The sequence below is a fragment of the Ranitomeya imitator genome, chromosome 1 (assembly GCF_032444005.1).
Source record: "Ranitomeya imitator isolate aRanImi1 chromosome 1, aRanImi1.pri, whole genome shotgun sequence".
Taxonomy (NCBI): domain Eukaryota; kingdom Metazoa; phylum Chordata; class Amphibia; order Anura; family Dendrobatidae; genus Ranitomeya; species Ranitomeya imitator.
Window position 1 is genome coordinate 1,194,147,896 of NC_091282.1, and position 15,483 is coordinate 1,194,163,378.

Genomic DNA, 15,483 nt, shown 5'->3' on the forward strand with positions numbered 1-15,483 from the left:
ACAAGCAGTGCCCACTTCATCAGAAGCCTCATCCTCTCCTGAAATGCAGAGCCTTCAGAGGAAAATCTATGCCAGATCGCAGAAGCTTCCTGAAAGAAAACGGTATCTGCTACAAGTGCTGCTCGTCCACAGCTCATCTCGCCAAGGATTGCAAGGTCAGTGTAAAATGCACAGAATGTGGCACCACAGATCATAACACTGCTCTACACCCTGGCCCAGCTCCATGGAGTACACAAAACACGCCAGCTGACAGTGAGCATGGCGGGGAGGAAAGGAACACTGATACAGCTACGCCAGAGATCACTTCACAATGTACCGAGGTCTGCAAAGGGACAATAGACAGTAGGTCCTGTTCAAAGATATGCCTCGTCAAAGTATACCCGAAGGGCCATAGAGACCAAGCTGTAAGACTGTATGCTATCTTGGATGATCAAAGTAATCGATCCTTGGCTAGATCAACGTTCTTTGACCTATTCAACATCAAAGTGCCAAGCACTCCCTACTCCTTAAAGACGTGTGCAGGTACTGTGACAACAGCAGGCAGAAAAGCTACTGACTACCAGATCGAGTCTTTAGACGGACAATTCTGCCTACCGCTACCTACGATCATCGAATGTAACCAGATCCCAGACAACAGATCTGAAATCCCTACGCCAGATGTAGCAATCCATCATGCTCACTTAAAACGAATAGCACACCTTATACCGGAACTCGACCATCAGGCCCAGATAATTCTGCTGTTGGGGAGAGATATCCTACAGGTTCATAAAGTGAGACGTCATATCAATGGACTTCACAATGCTCCCTATGCCCAAAGGCTAGACCTAGGATGGGTCATAATTGGCAACGTATGCTTGGGACGCATGCACGCCCCATCTTCTGTGACAAGCATGCTGACAAATACATTGGAGAAAGGATGTCCATCTCTGTTTCAACCTTGTAACAATGAGTTCCATGTCAGGGAACTGCCACACAGCATCCAACTACCCAACCATCTAATAGACTTTACTCACGACAGCAATATAGTGTCGGGAAGCTATGAGGAGCAGTTAGGGTGCACAGTCTTCCAGAGAACTAAGCAGGACAACCAAGTGGCAATGTCGGTAGAGGACAAGTTGTTCTTAGAGGTAATGGACAAGGGACTCGTTAAAGAAGAGACCAACAGCTGGGTCGCACCTCTTCCCTTCAAAACCCACAGACCACGTCTAATGAACAACAGAAATCAGGCATTACAACGTTTCTCCTCTCTCAAACGTAATCTGCAAACGAAACTAGAGATGAAAGATCACTTTTTCTCCTTCATGTCAAAGATTTTTGAAAACCGTCACGCAGAACTAGCTCCCACTCTCAAAGACTCTGAAGAATGCTGGTTCCTACCCATGTTCGGAGTATACTACCCTAAAAAACCAGGCCAGATCAGAGTCGTGTTTGATTCCAGTGCTAAGTTTAATGATGTCTCCCTGAATGACGTTCTGCTGACAGGACCAGACCTCAATAACAAACTACTGGGTGTACTTATACGCTTCCGTAAGGATTCCATTGCCTTCATCGCTGACATCCAGCAAATGTTCCATTGTTTCCTTGTGAGAGAGAGAGACAGGAACTTCCTAAGATTCTTCTGGTACAGAGACAATGATCCTACTAAAGAAGTCACAGAGTATCGCATGAGAGTGCACATCTTTGGCAACAGTCCTTCCCCTGCAGTCGCCATTTACGGACTCAAAAGGTCGGCTTAGGAAGGAGAAGCAGAATACGGAGCAGATGTCAGACAATTCATAGAAAAGGACTTTTATGTCGACGACTGTCTAAAAGCCATGCCTTCAAATGAGACTGCCATCAGTCTTCTCAGGAGAGCTCAGGACATGCTTGCCTGCTCGAACCTTAGGCTTCATAAAATAGCCTCAAACAGCCAAGAACTCATGGAAGCGTTCCCTTCTCAAGACCTATGTAATGGTCTCAGAGACCTGGACCTGGGGTCAGACCCCGCACCAATGCAACGCAGCCTCGGGCTTCTCTGGAATCTACAATCAGACACTTTCACCTTTCAGGTCAGCCAGGAAGAAAGGCCTTTCACATGTAGAGTTGTCCTGTCTACCATCAACAGTCTGTACTATCCCTTGGGTTTCGCAGCTCCTGTTACTATACAAGGCAAGGCCCTACTAAGAGACTTAACTAGGGAAACATCTGACTGGGATGCACCTCAGCCACCTGATAAGAGGATCCAGTGGGAAGAGTGGAAGAACTCATTAGCGGCACTCTCCAACCTGCATGTGCCAAGACCATACACCCCTGTGCCATCTACTGAGATACAGAGCCAAAGGCTGTACGTATTTGCAGATGCTTCTGTCAAAGCAATTGCCGCTGTTGCCTACCTCAAAACTGTAACATAGTAACATAGTAACATAGTTAGTAAGGCCGAAAAAAGACATTTGTCCATCCAGTTCAGCCTATATTCCATCATAATAAATCCCCAGATCTACGTCCGTCTACAGAACCTAATAATTGTATGATACAATATTGTTCTGCTCCAGGAAGACATCCAGGCCTCTCTTGAACCCCTCTACTGAGTTCGCCATCACCACCTCCTCAGGCAAGCAATTCCAGATTCTCACTGCCCTAACAGTAAAGAATCCTCTTCTATGTTGGTGGAAAAACCTTCTCTCCTCCAGACGCAAAGAATGCCCCCTTGTGCCCGTCACCTTCCTTGGTATAAACAGATCCTCAGCGAGATATTTGTATTGTCCCCTTATATACTTATACATGGTTATTAGATCGCCCCTCAGTCGTCTTTTTTCTAGACTAAATAATCCTAATTTCGCTAATCTATCTGGGTATTGTAGTTCTCCCATCCCCTTTATTAATTTTGTTGCCCTCCTTTGTACTCTCTCTAGTTCCATTATATCCTTCATGAGCACCGGTGCCCAAAACTGGACACAGTACTCCATGTGCGGTCTAACTAGGGATTTGTACAGAGGCAGTATAATGCTCTCATCATGTGTATCCAGACCTCTTTTAATGCACCCCATGATCCTGTTTGCCTTGGCAGCTGCTGCCTGGCACTGGCTGCTCCAGGTAAGTTTATCATTAACTAGGATCCCCAAGTCCTTCTCCCTGTCAGATTTACCCAGTGGTTTCCCGTTCAGTGTGTAATGGTGATATTGATTCCTTCTTCCCATGTGTATAACCTTACATTTATCATTGTTAAACCTCATCTGCCACCTTTCAGCCCAAGTTTCCAACTTATCCAGCTCCATCTGTAGCAGAATACTATCTTCTCTTGTATTAACTGCTTTACATAGTTTTGTATCATCTGCAAATATCGATATTTTACTGTGTAAACCTTCTACCAGATCACTAATGAATATGTTGAAGAGAACAGGTCCCAATACTGACCCCTGCGGTACCCCACTGGTCACAGCGACCCAGTTAGAGACTATACCATTTATAACCACCCTCTGCTTTCTATCACTAAGCCAGTTACTAACCCATTTACACACATTTTCCCCCAGACCAAGCATTCTCATTTTGTGTACCAACCTCTTGTGCGTAGACTCTAAATGTCAGTGCCACATTGGTTTCGTCATGGGAAAGGCCAAACTCGCACCACAACCAGAGCACACTATACCCAGGTTAGAGCTTTGTGCCGCAGTCTTAGCCGTTGAGTTAGCGGAGTTCATCGCATCCGAAATGGATATCGACCTGACACAGGCCAAGTTCTACTCAGACAGCAAAGTAGTCCTGGGATATATCCACAACGAAACCAGGTGATTCTACGTTTATGTCAATAACAGAGTGCTATGAATCAGGAGATCAGTTCACCCACAGCAGTGGCATTACATACCCACAGACCAGAATCCCGCGTATCATGCAACTAGAGCAGTTGACGCAAGTCGACTAGGAAGCACAACGTGGCCCTCTGGACCAAAACTAGTGTACATTGAGGAATGTTTTCCAGACACCTTCGAACTAGTAGGAGAGGACTCAGATGCAGAAATCCGCCCTCAGGTGTCTACCCTTCATACAGTGACCTCTGTTATCCAGCTTGGATCTTGCAGGTTCGACAGATTCTCAAGTTGGAAGTCACTTACTAGAGCCATTACCTGCCTGACTCATATAGCTCACTCATTCATGGCTACCATGACCCATCCTCTGTATCTAGCTATCGCCCTATATCACTTCTCCCCTATGCCTCCAAACTACTGGAACAACACGTCTACCTTGAACTGTCCTCCCATCTCTCTTCCTGCTCCCTCTTTGACCGCCTACAATCTGGCTTCCGGTCACACCATTCCACCGAAACTGCCCTAACTAAAGTCACCAATGACCTCTTAACCGCCAAGAGCAAGCGACACTATTCTGTCCTCCTCCTCCTCGACCTGTCGGCTGCCTTTGACACAGTGGACCATTCCCTATTATTACAAACCCTCTCATCCCTTGGCATCGCAGACTTGGCCCTATCCTGGATCTCATCATACCTAACAGACCGGACATTCAGCGTCTCCCACTCACACACCACCTCCTCACCTCGCCCTCTATCTGTCGGAGTCCCACAAGGTTCAGTCCTTGGGCCCTTGCTCTTCTCCATTTACACCTTAGGCCTGGGACAGCTTATAGAATCTCATGGCTTTCAGTATCACCTCTATGCTGACGACACACAGATCTACATCTCTGGACCAGATATCACCTCCCTTCTAACCAGAATCCCTCAATGTCTGTCCACTATTTCATCCTTCTTCTTCGCTAGATTTTTGAAACTTAACATGGACAAAACAGAATTCATCATCTATCCCCCATCTCACGCGACCCCCCCAACGAACCTATCCATTACAGTAAATGGCTGCCCACTCTCCCCAGTCCCAAAAGCTCGCTGCCTCGGGGTAATCCTTGACGCTGATCTCTCCTTCAAACCACATATCCAAGCCCTTTCCACTTCCTGCCGACTGCAACTCAAAAATATTTCACAAATCCGTTCATTCCTCAACCATGAATCTGCAAAAACCCTAGTCCATGCCCTCATCATCTCTCGCCTTGACTACTGCAACCTCCTGCTCTGTGGCCTCCCCGCTAACACTCTCGCACCCCTCCAATCTATTCTAAACTCTGCTGCCCGACTAATCCACCTGTCCCCCCGCTATTCCCCGGCCTCTCCCCTCTGTCAATCCCTTCACTGGCTCCCCATTGCCCAGAGACTCCACTACAAAACCCTAACCATGACGTACAAAGCCATCCACAACCTGTCTCCTCCATACATCTGTGACCTCGTCTCCCGGTACTTACCTACCCGCAACCTCCGATCCTCACAAGATCTCCTACTCTACTCCCCTCTTATCTCCTCTTCCCACAATCGTATACAAGATTTCTCTCGCGTATCACCTCTACTCTGGAACCCTCTACCACAACACATCAGACTCTCGCCTACCATCGAAACCTTCAAAAAGAACCTGAAGACCCACCTCTTCAGACAAGCCTACAACCTGCAGCTACCACCGATCGACCAAACCGCTGCATGACCATCTCTACCCTCACCTACTGTATTCTCACCCATCCCTTGTAGATTGTGAGCCCTCGCGGGCAGGGTCCTCATTCCTCCTGTACCAGTTATGACTTGTATTGTTTAAGATTATTGTACTTGTTTTCATTATGTATACCCCTCCTCACATGTAAAGCGCCATGGAATAAATGGCGCTATAACAATAAATAATAATAATAATAATAATAATACCAGAACTTGTGGCACAGAAAAATGTAAAGGTTGGCATCTTTGTAAAAATACCTACGTTACCTCTGACTTAGAGTTCTCTAGAAATCATATTATCCTCACTGTTCAAAGAGAAACCTACTTTGCAGAAATCCAATGTCTTATTAACAAAGCTCCAATACCAGTGAGCAGCGTATTGAGAAAACTCGACCCACTCATCGACAACAGCGGCCTACTGAGAGTAGGAGGTCGACTCAAAGAAGCTGAGATGGAGTTTGTGGAGAAATTCCCTCTTATACTTCCCGGAAAATGTCATGTTGCCTACCTAATCGTACAACATTACCATAATCTGGTCAAGCACCAAGGAAGACTATTTACAGAAGGAGCAGCGAGGCTCACCCACGAAAGCCTAATCACCTTCATGGCTGAAGCTGCAGCTATAATCAATGCAAGACCCCTGGTTCCAGTTCCTAACGACCCTGAGGAGCCCTTGTTATTGACTCCAGCTTCTCTACTTACCCAGAAAACAGGACTGTCCAGTGCCCCTCCAGGAGGATTCGACGCTAAGGACCTCTACAAGCGCCAATGGAGACAGGTACAAAGTCTTGCAAATACTTTCTGGGACAGGTGGCGCAAACAATATTTGTCTACCCTGCAGCCACGGACGAAGTGGCAATCTACTAAACCTAATCTGAACATAGGTGACCTTGTTCTGGTGAAAGACTGTCAGATTCACCAGAACCAGTGGCCACTTGGTCTAGTTACCGCAACGTTCCCGAGCAAGGACAGCAACGTCCGCAAAGTTGAGCTAAGGATGACCAAAGGGAATGAACCTAAGACATTTTCCAGACTGGTATCTGAACTGGTCCTATTGTTGCCTTCGGAAGAAAGGAGTAGTGACGTCAGTTGATGCCAGACGGGGAGTGTTCTGTCTCCGCCATCTAATATTGTTACCCTGATTATCTCTTTGCATAATTGCAGGTTTCTCAGTATGGATATTCATACCTTTATTTGTTTGTGATGCTTTGGCTCCCTCTAGCAGTCAGAGTTATGTTGGCAGTTCAATCTTGTTTTTGTATTATCCATGTCTGATTCTCCTCCTCCTTTGCAATGCATTATGGTAGCTCAGCCTCCATTTCCCTCCATTTTTCCTTTCACTTTCTTCAGTTTGCCTTCAAGGAAAGACGCTTCACTTCATCCCCCTTGCGATTGCATTGCCGGTATGTCTTTATGCTTTCTGTAGATATTTCTGCTCCATATTAGCCTAGCCTAGCCAGTTGTACTCCTAGTTTAGTCACTAGCTTTCTAAATGTTATGCATAATGTATATCATGTGTATTATGTATCTGTTCTATACCATGCACTGATTCTATGTATATCATTGTTCACAGTTTCACCGCATCAATATACCACTATGTTTAATAAAGCACAGACTCAACCACAGTCTCCTTATTGGACCCCGGTATAGCGGTTTAGCTGACTGTATAGCTACGTATGAGCCTGCCTCAGCTAGTGAGGACAGAACAGCCATTGTAAAACCTTCAGCTTTTGCCTTTTGAGGTCGTCTATTGTGGATATTGACTTGTGTTTAGGATCATTTTCCATTTGTAGAAGCCATCCTCTTTTCAACTTCAGCGTTTTTACAGATGGTGTTATGTTTTAATCAAGAATTTGTTGAAATTTCATTGAATCCATTCTTCCCTTTACCCGTGAAATGTTCATCGTGCTATTGAGTGCAGCATAACCCCAAAGCATGATTGATCCACCCCCATACTTAATGGTTGGCAAGATGCTCTCTTCCTGAAATTCTGTGCACTTTTTTCCTCCACAAATACCTTTGATCATTGTGGCCAAAGAGTTCTATTTTATCCTCATCGGTACACAGGATTGGTTTCCAAAATGCATCAGGCTTGTTTAGATGTTCTTCTGCATACTTCTGATGCTGAATATTATAGTGAGGATGCAAGAGAGGCTTTCTTCTGATGACCCTTCCATGAAGGCCGTATTTGTGCAGTAGAACAATGAACCACAATTCCAGAGTCTGCTAAATGTTTCTGAAGGTTTTTTACAGTCAAGCGAGGGTTCTGATTTGCCACTCTAGGAATCCTACAAGTAGCTCTCACTGAAATTTTGCTTAGTCTTAGTGTTCCTGTTATTTGACATTTCTTAATTACAATTCGAATTGAAGAAAGGGCAACTTGAAAACGCTTTGCTATCTTCTGATAGCTTTTTCCTGCTTTGAGGGCTTCCACCATTTTCATTTTCATAGTGCAGCTGCGTAGAAGAAAGCATGGCTGCATTTTTTTTCGCAAAAGGTTAGAGGAGGTTGGGTTTTTATAAAGATGGGAAATTTGCACTAACTGGCCTTTCCTAACGGTGATAGTGAACAAGCCATAGACCTAATTAAGATCTGAAACCTTGTCAAAGTTATCTAAGCACATAAATCTCCAAGGGTGCCCACATTTTTCAACCTTTCATGTTCCTTTTTGTCATTTTTAAAATGTAAAAAATGACAATATTTTTTTTTTTGGCTAAAATACAAAGGAAATGTTAGGAGTCGAGTTTCCTCTGCTGCACAGGGGGAATCTCGATCCGTGTCTGCTGCGGTCTCCCATTCTGCATCGGCCGCAGTGGGGTCTGCTCAGCAGAGACGTCGCTCCCAGCGTCTCGCTGAAGCTGATTCTGTGCATAGGGTCACTACTGCCTTTTCTGGCTTTCCTATGGTACCCTGCACTGATCTGCGGCGAGCAGGCTTCTCTGGGACTAAGTCCTTATTTACACACACTGAGCATGCCCAGGTCAAGATCTCCCTTTGGAGGTCGAGGGTCACATGCTCAGGTACTGCAGCGCATCCCATTGGTCCTCCAGGAAGGTCCTGAAAGGGCAAAACTTCGGTAGCAGCTTCCTGTGCTGCAACTATATAAGCTGCGCATGACCGCACGGCCATGCGCTAGTATTGTCTTTGATATTATGTGTGTGTGTAGATGGATGTATGTCGAAGGATGAAAGCTCCTAAATATCCCTCCCTAGTGTTGTTGACTGCTCGCGGATGATGGAAGCTATCTAGCGCCCGACTAGCCATCTGCACGTAACACACATCACAGCGTCCAGTTGCTGTGTCCGCCAGTACGGCGCCGTGTGCTTTCTCTGCGCTTTCCTTACCCAAGCCTGGGTGGTTAGTGGCGTCCGTCAGTGCGGCACCGCACGCACTCTCGTGCCTTTATATATTATTATTTATGTTTCTCTGACACCCCAGTTGCGGTGTCGAGCGCATGAGATCTTCTGAACTCAAATCCTCAGTCTCGGGTTTGAGATTAGAGACTCCTTGCTTGCGCTCTATGTGCGGTACCGCGGTCCTGTGACGCAACAGGGTCGCTTCCTTCACACAGGGTGGAGTTAACCCATGTGTGTGTATTCTTATAGTACCGCCATATAGTCCGTCTTTACTAGCAGCAGGGTTTTTACCTGCACGGTGGACCTCGGACTGCGAACGCACCTAGTTCCATATCATCTTATACTTGGTGCGTTCCGCCAGTCCTTAACATAATACTAGCGCCAATGTCTGGCTAGTAAATGGCGGACATTCAGCAATCTTTGCGGTATATCCAGCAGCTGGAGGGTAGGTTGACGGCTCTCGAGAGCTCAACCTCAGCTGTGGATGTTACCGCAGTTGCTGTACAGGCTGCTAGCGTGGCTGGAGCAACCTTGTCCACTGCCACCCCTGTTCCGACATTATCTCGCCTCCCGTTGCCAGAAAAATTTTCTGGAGATTGCAAAACTTGTAGGGGATTCGTGAGTCAGTGCTCTATTCACCTTGAGCTCCTGGCTGCACGTTTTCCTACAGAGCGGGCTAAGGTGGGATTTATTGTGTCTCTCTTGTCGGACAGGGCGTTGGAGTGGGCTACGCCGCTGTGGGAGCGTGGTGATCATGTGGTGCAGAGTGCTCCGTTGTTTCTGAGCACTCTGAAAAAGGTCTTTTGAGGACCTCAAGTCACCCATGACACAGCGCTTCAACTATTGGCATTAACTCAGGGTGAGTCCTTGGTCAGCCATTTTTCCATCCGCTTCCGTACTTTAGCTTCTGAGCTGGAGTGGTCGGATAAAGCCCTTATCCCCATATTTTGGAGGGGCCTGGCTGATCACGTTAAGGACGCTCTGGCCACTAGGGAGATTCCTGCCACACTGGAGGAATTAATAACTGTCTCTACTCGTATTGACCTCCGTTTTAACGAGCGGAGGTTAGATCGAGCCCAGTGTAGGCAGAGGTTTCGGCTGGCTCCCACCTTCGCCAAACCTTTCGAATCTCCAATCCAGGCATCTGAGTCACATGAGGCCTTAGAGGTGAGACGAGCGGGATCCAAATCTCAGTCCGCCTGTGCACATAGGGTCCGTCATGTTTGCCAGCAGTCAGGACATCTTGCCTCCAAGGGTCCTCAGCGGTCGGGGAAACGTCAGCGTCTAGTGGCAGTTGGAGGAGGTACACTAGACACGGTGACGTTTGCCTCAAAGTTGTCCTTCAAGGGGACAACTACCATAGGCCCATCCACTCTTATGGTCGAGCTATGCGTGGATTCTGGGGCAGAGGGTAATTTTATGTCTTCCTCTTTTGCCCAGCGTCACGCAACACCCTTGGTGATGCTTGCCAAGCCTGTAACCGTTCGAGTGGTAAATGGGTCAACACTACCCTCACAGATTACCCACCAAACCATTCCTTTCACGCTTTCTGTGTCTCCATCACATCAGGAGATAATCTCCCTATTAGTCATTCCTGAGGGAATTGATGAGGTCCTGTTGGGGATACCATGGCTTCGCTACCATTCTCCTCATATTGAGTGGTCCTCTGGGAGAATTTTGGGATGGAGTAAATCCTGCGAGGGTAGATGTCAGAGGGAGTGCATTCAGGTTGCTACTACACAGGTACCCGCAGATCTTTCCTCTCTCCCCAAGCACTATTGGCCCTATGCAGACGTGTTCTCCAAAAGAGCTGCGGAGACCCTTCCGCCTCACCGCCCCTATGACTGTCCTATTGACCTCTTGCCTGGTGCTGAGCCTCCCCGGGGTCGAGTCTATCCGTTATCTCTCCCGGAGACGGAGGCAATGTCTCTGTACATCCAAGAGAATCTGGCAAGAGGATTCATTAGGAAGTCAGTGTCACCGGCAGGGGCTGGGTTCTTCTTCGTACAGAAGAAGACTGGAGACTTTCGTCCATGCATAGACTACAGGGGTCTTAACGCCATCACCGTTAAGAACAAGTACCCATTACCCCTGATATCTGAGCTGTTTGATAGGCTACGGGGAGCGAGGGTATTTACAAAGTTAGATCTGCGGGGTGCTTACAACCTGATTCGCATCCGTGAGGGGGATGAATAGAAGATGGCTTTTAACACCAGGGATGGGCACTATGAATATCTGGTGATGCCCTTCGGGCTCTGTAATGCCCCAGCCATTTTCCAAGACTTTGTGAACGACATCTTCCGGGATATGCTCACCACCTCGGTCGTAGTCTATCTGGATGATATTCTCATCTTCTCTCCAGATATTGACTCCCATCGGAGAGATGTTCGCAAAGTCTTTGACCTCTTACGGGCAAACTCCCTCTACGCCAAGTTGGAGAAGTGTGTGTTTGAGCAGGAGTCCTTGCCTTTCCTTGGTTATATCATCTCTGCCCAGGGTTTGGCTATGGATCCTGCCAAGCTATAGGCTGTAATGGACTGGCAGGAACCCCATTCTCTTAAAGCGGTGCAGCGCTTTATGGGGTTCATTAATTACTATCGCCAGTTCATTCCACACTTCTCAACTTTGGTAGCTCCCTTGGTTGCCCTCACCAAGAAGGGAGCAAATCCCAAGTTGTGGTCAGAGGAGGTCTCCAAAGCCTTTCTCTCGATCAAGTCACACTTCGCTAGCGCTCCCATCCTACATTGCCCCAATGTTGATAAACCATTTATCTTGGAGGTGGATGCCTCATCCGTTGGTGCTGGAGCAGTCCTTTTCCAAAAGGATGCTCAAGGTCGGAAGCATCCTTGCTTCTTCTTCTCCAAGACCTTCACACCAGCAGAGAGGAATTATTCCATCGGGGACAGGGAGTTGCTAGCCATGAAGTTGGCTTTTTCAGAGTGGAGACATCTCTTGGAGGGAGCTCGCTTTCCCTTCCAAGTGTTCACTGACCACAAGAACTTGGTATATCTACAAACGGCCCAGCAGCTGAATTCTCGCCAGGCTAGATGGTCCCTGTTCTTCTCCCGGTTCCATTTTACTCTCCATTTCCTCTCCGGGGAGAAGAACGTTCGTGCTGATGCTCTCTCCCGCTCTGTAGTGTCATCGGAGGAGGAGGAGGAGGAGCCTCGGCTTATTGTCCCTTCTGAGAGCCTGAGAACTGTAGCTCCGGTTTCGCTAGTGTCTGTGCCCCCGGGCAAGACTTTCGTACCAGCTAACTTGCGACCGGAGGTTCTCTCTTGGGCTCACTCCTCCAGAGTGGGTGGGCATTTTGGGACCAAGAGGACATCTGAGCTTTTGGCGAGAACATACTGGTGGCCGCATATTGCCTGAGATGTCAGGGACTATATTCAGGCGTGCGTTTCTTGCGCCCAGAATCGGTCTCCTCGGCAACGGCCTGCTGGGTTGCTTTCCCCTCTACCGTTGGCAGACAGGCCCTGGGAGATGGTCGGGATGGACTTTGTGGTGGGCTTACCCAAGTCGCGTGGCTGCTCCATTATTTGGGTTGTCACCGACCATTTCTCTAAGATGGTGCATTTGGTGCCGCTTCCTCGGTTACCCTCAGCACGGGCCTTAGCGGTGTTGTTCATTAAGCACGTTTTTCGATTGCATGGTATGCCTGATAAGATTGTCAGCGATCGGGGTCCCCAGTTTGCGTCTCGGTTTTGGAGAGAGCTCTGCCGTTTACTCAGCATAGAGTTAAACCTCTCCTCTGCATACCATCCCGAGATGAATGGGTTGGTGGAGAGAACCAACCAGACTCTGGTGACATATTTGCGACATTTCGTCTCTGCTAGGCAGGATGACTGGGCATCTTTGCTACCTTGGGCGGAATTTGCCCTGAACAACGCCGTAGCCGATTCCACTGGTCAAACTCCCTTTCTCCTTAATTACGGCCAGCATCCGCGTGTCCCTGTGCCCATGCCCGTGTCATCCACCGATTCTAGGGTGGCAGACTGAGCGGTGGAGGCTCGTGACATCTGGGACCGCACACAGGATGCCATCCGGGCCTCCAAGGAGAGAATGAGGGTTTCGGCTGATACACACCGGCGCCCCGCTCCGGTCTTTGCTCCTGGCGACTTAGTGTGGCTCTCCGTCCGTAACATCAGGCTGCGAGTTGAGTCCACTAAGTTTGCTCCTCGCTACATTGGCCCGTTTAAGGTTCTGGAACAGGTCAACCCTGTGGTCTACCGTTTGGCTATTCCTCCACGCCTTGGTATCACCGATACTTTTCACGTTTCCCTCTTAAAGCCTGTTCATTTGTCCCGGTTTTCTGAGTCATCTGCTGGGACATCAGGTTCATCCACGGATGAGTTTGAGGTGAGTGCTATGGTGGGGTGCAAGGAGGTACGTGGCAAGAAATTTTATCTGGTGGACTGGAAGGGTCACGGCCCAGAGGATAGAACCTGGGAGCCTGTGGAGCACATTCGGGCTCCGCTGCTTATTGCAGCTTTTGAGCATAGTGAGGCTCAAGGAGGGGGGGGCCCTAGGAGGGGGGGGTAATGTTAGGAGTCGAGTTTCCTCTGCTGCACAGGGGGAATCTCGATCCGTGTCTGCTGCGGTCTCCCATTCTGCATCGGCCGCATTGGGGTCTGCTCAGCAGAGACGTCGCTCCCAGCGTCTCGCTGAAGCTGATTCTGTGCATAGGGTCACTACTGCCTTTTCTGGCTTTCCTATGGTACCCTGCACTGATCTGGGGCGAGCAGGCTTCTCTGGGACTAAGTCCTTATTTACACACACTGAGCATGCCCAGGTCAAGATCTCCCTTTGGAGGTCGAGGGTCACATGCTCAGGTACTGCAGCGCATCCCATTGGTCCTCCAGGAAGGTCCTGAAAGGGCAAAACTTCGGTAGCAGCTTCCTGTGCTGCAACTATATAAGCTGCGCATGACCGCACGGCCATGCGCTAGTATTGTCTTTGATATTATGTGTGTGTGTAGATGGATGTATGTCGATGGATGAAAGCTCCTAAGTATCCCTCGCTAGTGTTGTTGACTGCTCGCGGATGATGGTAGCTATCTAGCGCCCGACTAGCCATCTGCACGTAACACACATCACAGCGTCCAGTTGCTGTGTCCGCCAGTACGGCGCCGTGCGCTTTCTCTGCGCTTTCCTTACCCAAGCCTGGGTGGTTAGTGGCGTCCGTCAGTGCGGCACCGCACGCACTCTTGTGCCTTTATATAATATTATTTATGTTTCTCTGACACCCCAGTGTCGAGCGCATGAGATCTTCTGAACTCAAATCCTCAGTCTCGGGTTTGAGATTAGAGACTCCTTGCTTGCGCTCTATGTGCGGTACCAAGGTCCTGTGACGCAACAGGGTCGCTTCCTTCACACAGGGTGGAGTTAACCCATGTGTGTGTATTCTTATAGTATCGCCATATAGTCTGTCTTTACTAGCAGCAGTGTTTTTACCTGCACGGTGGACCTCGGACTGCGAACGCACCTAGTTCCATATCATCTTATACTTGGTGCGTTCCGCCAGTCCTTAACAGGAAATGTGCCATCCTTAACTTTACGCCTTTTAGAGATCATTTCATCTTCAACTTGCTTAGCTGTTATTGTTCACAATAACAGTAAGTTAAATCAGAGATGCCCAAACTTTTATATGCAACCATATTTATCTATGTAAAAAATAGAGGCAGCACTCCAATGTAGAAAAATAGAAAAATATTTAATAGCCCATATGGCAATGGTGACATTTCTGTTAAATGAGATCCTTCCTCATTTGGACCGTAACGGTGCCATTGCACACTATCTATATATCTATCTATCTAATTACATACAGTCCTTTAGGGTGTATTTACTTGGCATATTCCATTTATTATTCCTGTGATTCTTTTCCTCTCTTCTGTAAGGGGAAGGTTAAATTTGAATATATATTTTTTGTTTTGTTTTTTTTTCTAGATTGTTTGAAAACTGAACATTTCCAGAAATCGCGGTCCATGACTTAACCCATTCAGAAGAAGCTACAGATGTTTTGCAGGCTTTCTATTTTTTTTTTCTTAATTCTTAATTTATGACTTTTTAACAAAAGGTTACATGTAACTCACATTATAACATATCTTATGAAGAGTTATTGTTTGTAAATACAAGTTTATGCATATCAAGATAAACAATATAACAAGGTAACCAAATGAAACAAAAGAACCATTGTCACTATAATCCAACATTGGCGTAAGACCGCCAAATGCTTACAAAATTACAGCCAATTTTAAATTGCAGGATAAATTTTGTCATCAAGTTAAAATGAATAAACTTATTTACTGATAACGAATCAGGGAAGGGAGTCCTCGCAATTTTGGCACAGAAGGGGAACAAGAAGCACAGGAAGGGACAAAGGTACTTCTGGAGCAGTAAGATCTGATTTCAAGACTCCCATGGCCCTCAGAGAATTATTGATTTGATGCCAGAAGTACTGGAGTTTCTGACAAGACAAAAAATGTGAGCTAGTGTACCCCTAGATGACTTACATCTCCAGGAAAGTGGAGAATCCGCTAGGCCTAAATGAAAAAGTCTCTCTGGGGTAAAGTACCACCGTGACAGTATTTTATACGCAGATTCTTGGAGTAAA

At 47.4% G+C, this 15,483-nt stretch overlaps 1 long non-coding RNA gene across 1 annotated transcript in view; it reads left to right on the top strand.

Moving 5' to 3' along the window:
• LOC138658362 (uncharacterized) overlaps window positions 1-15,055 on the top strand; it is a 44,445-nt gene extending 29,390 nt beyond the window's left edge. Inside the window, exon 3 of the long non-coding RNA XR_011317469.1 lies at window positions 14,817-15,055. This is a non-coding gene — a long non-coding RNA (uncharacterized lncRNA). The remainder of the gene's footprint in view (window positions 1-14,816) is intronic.
• The last annotated feature ends 428 nt before the right edge of the window (window positions 15,056-15,483 follow it).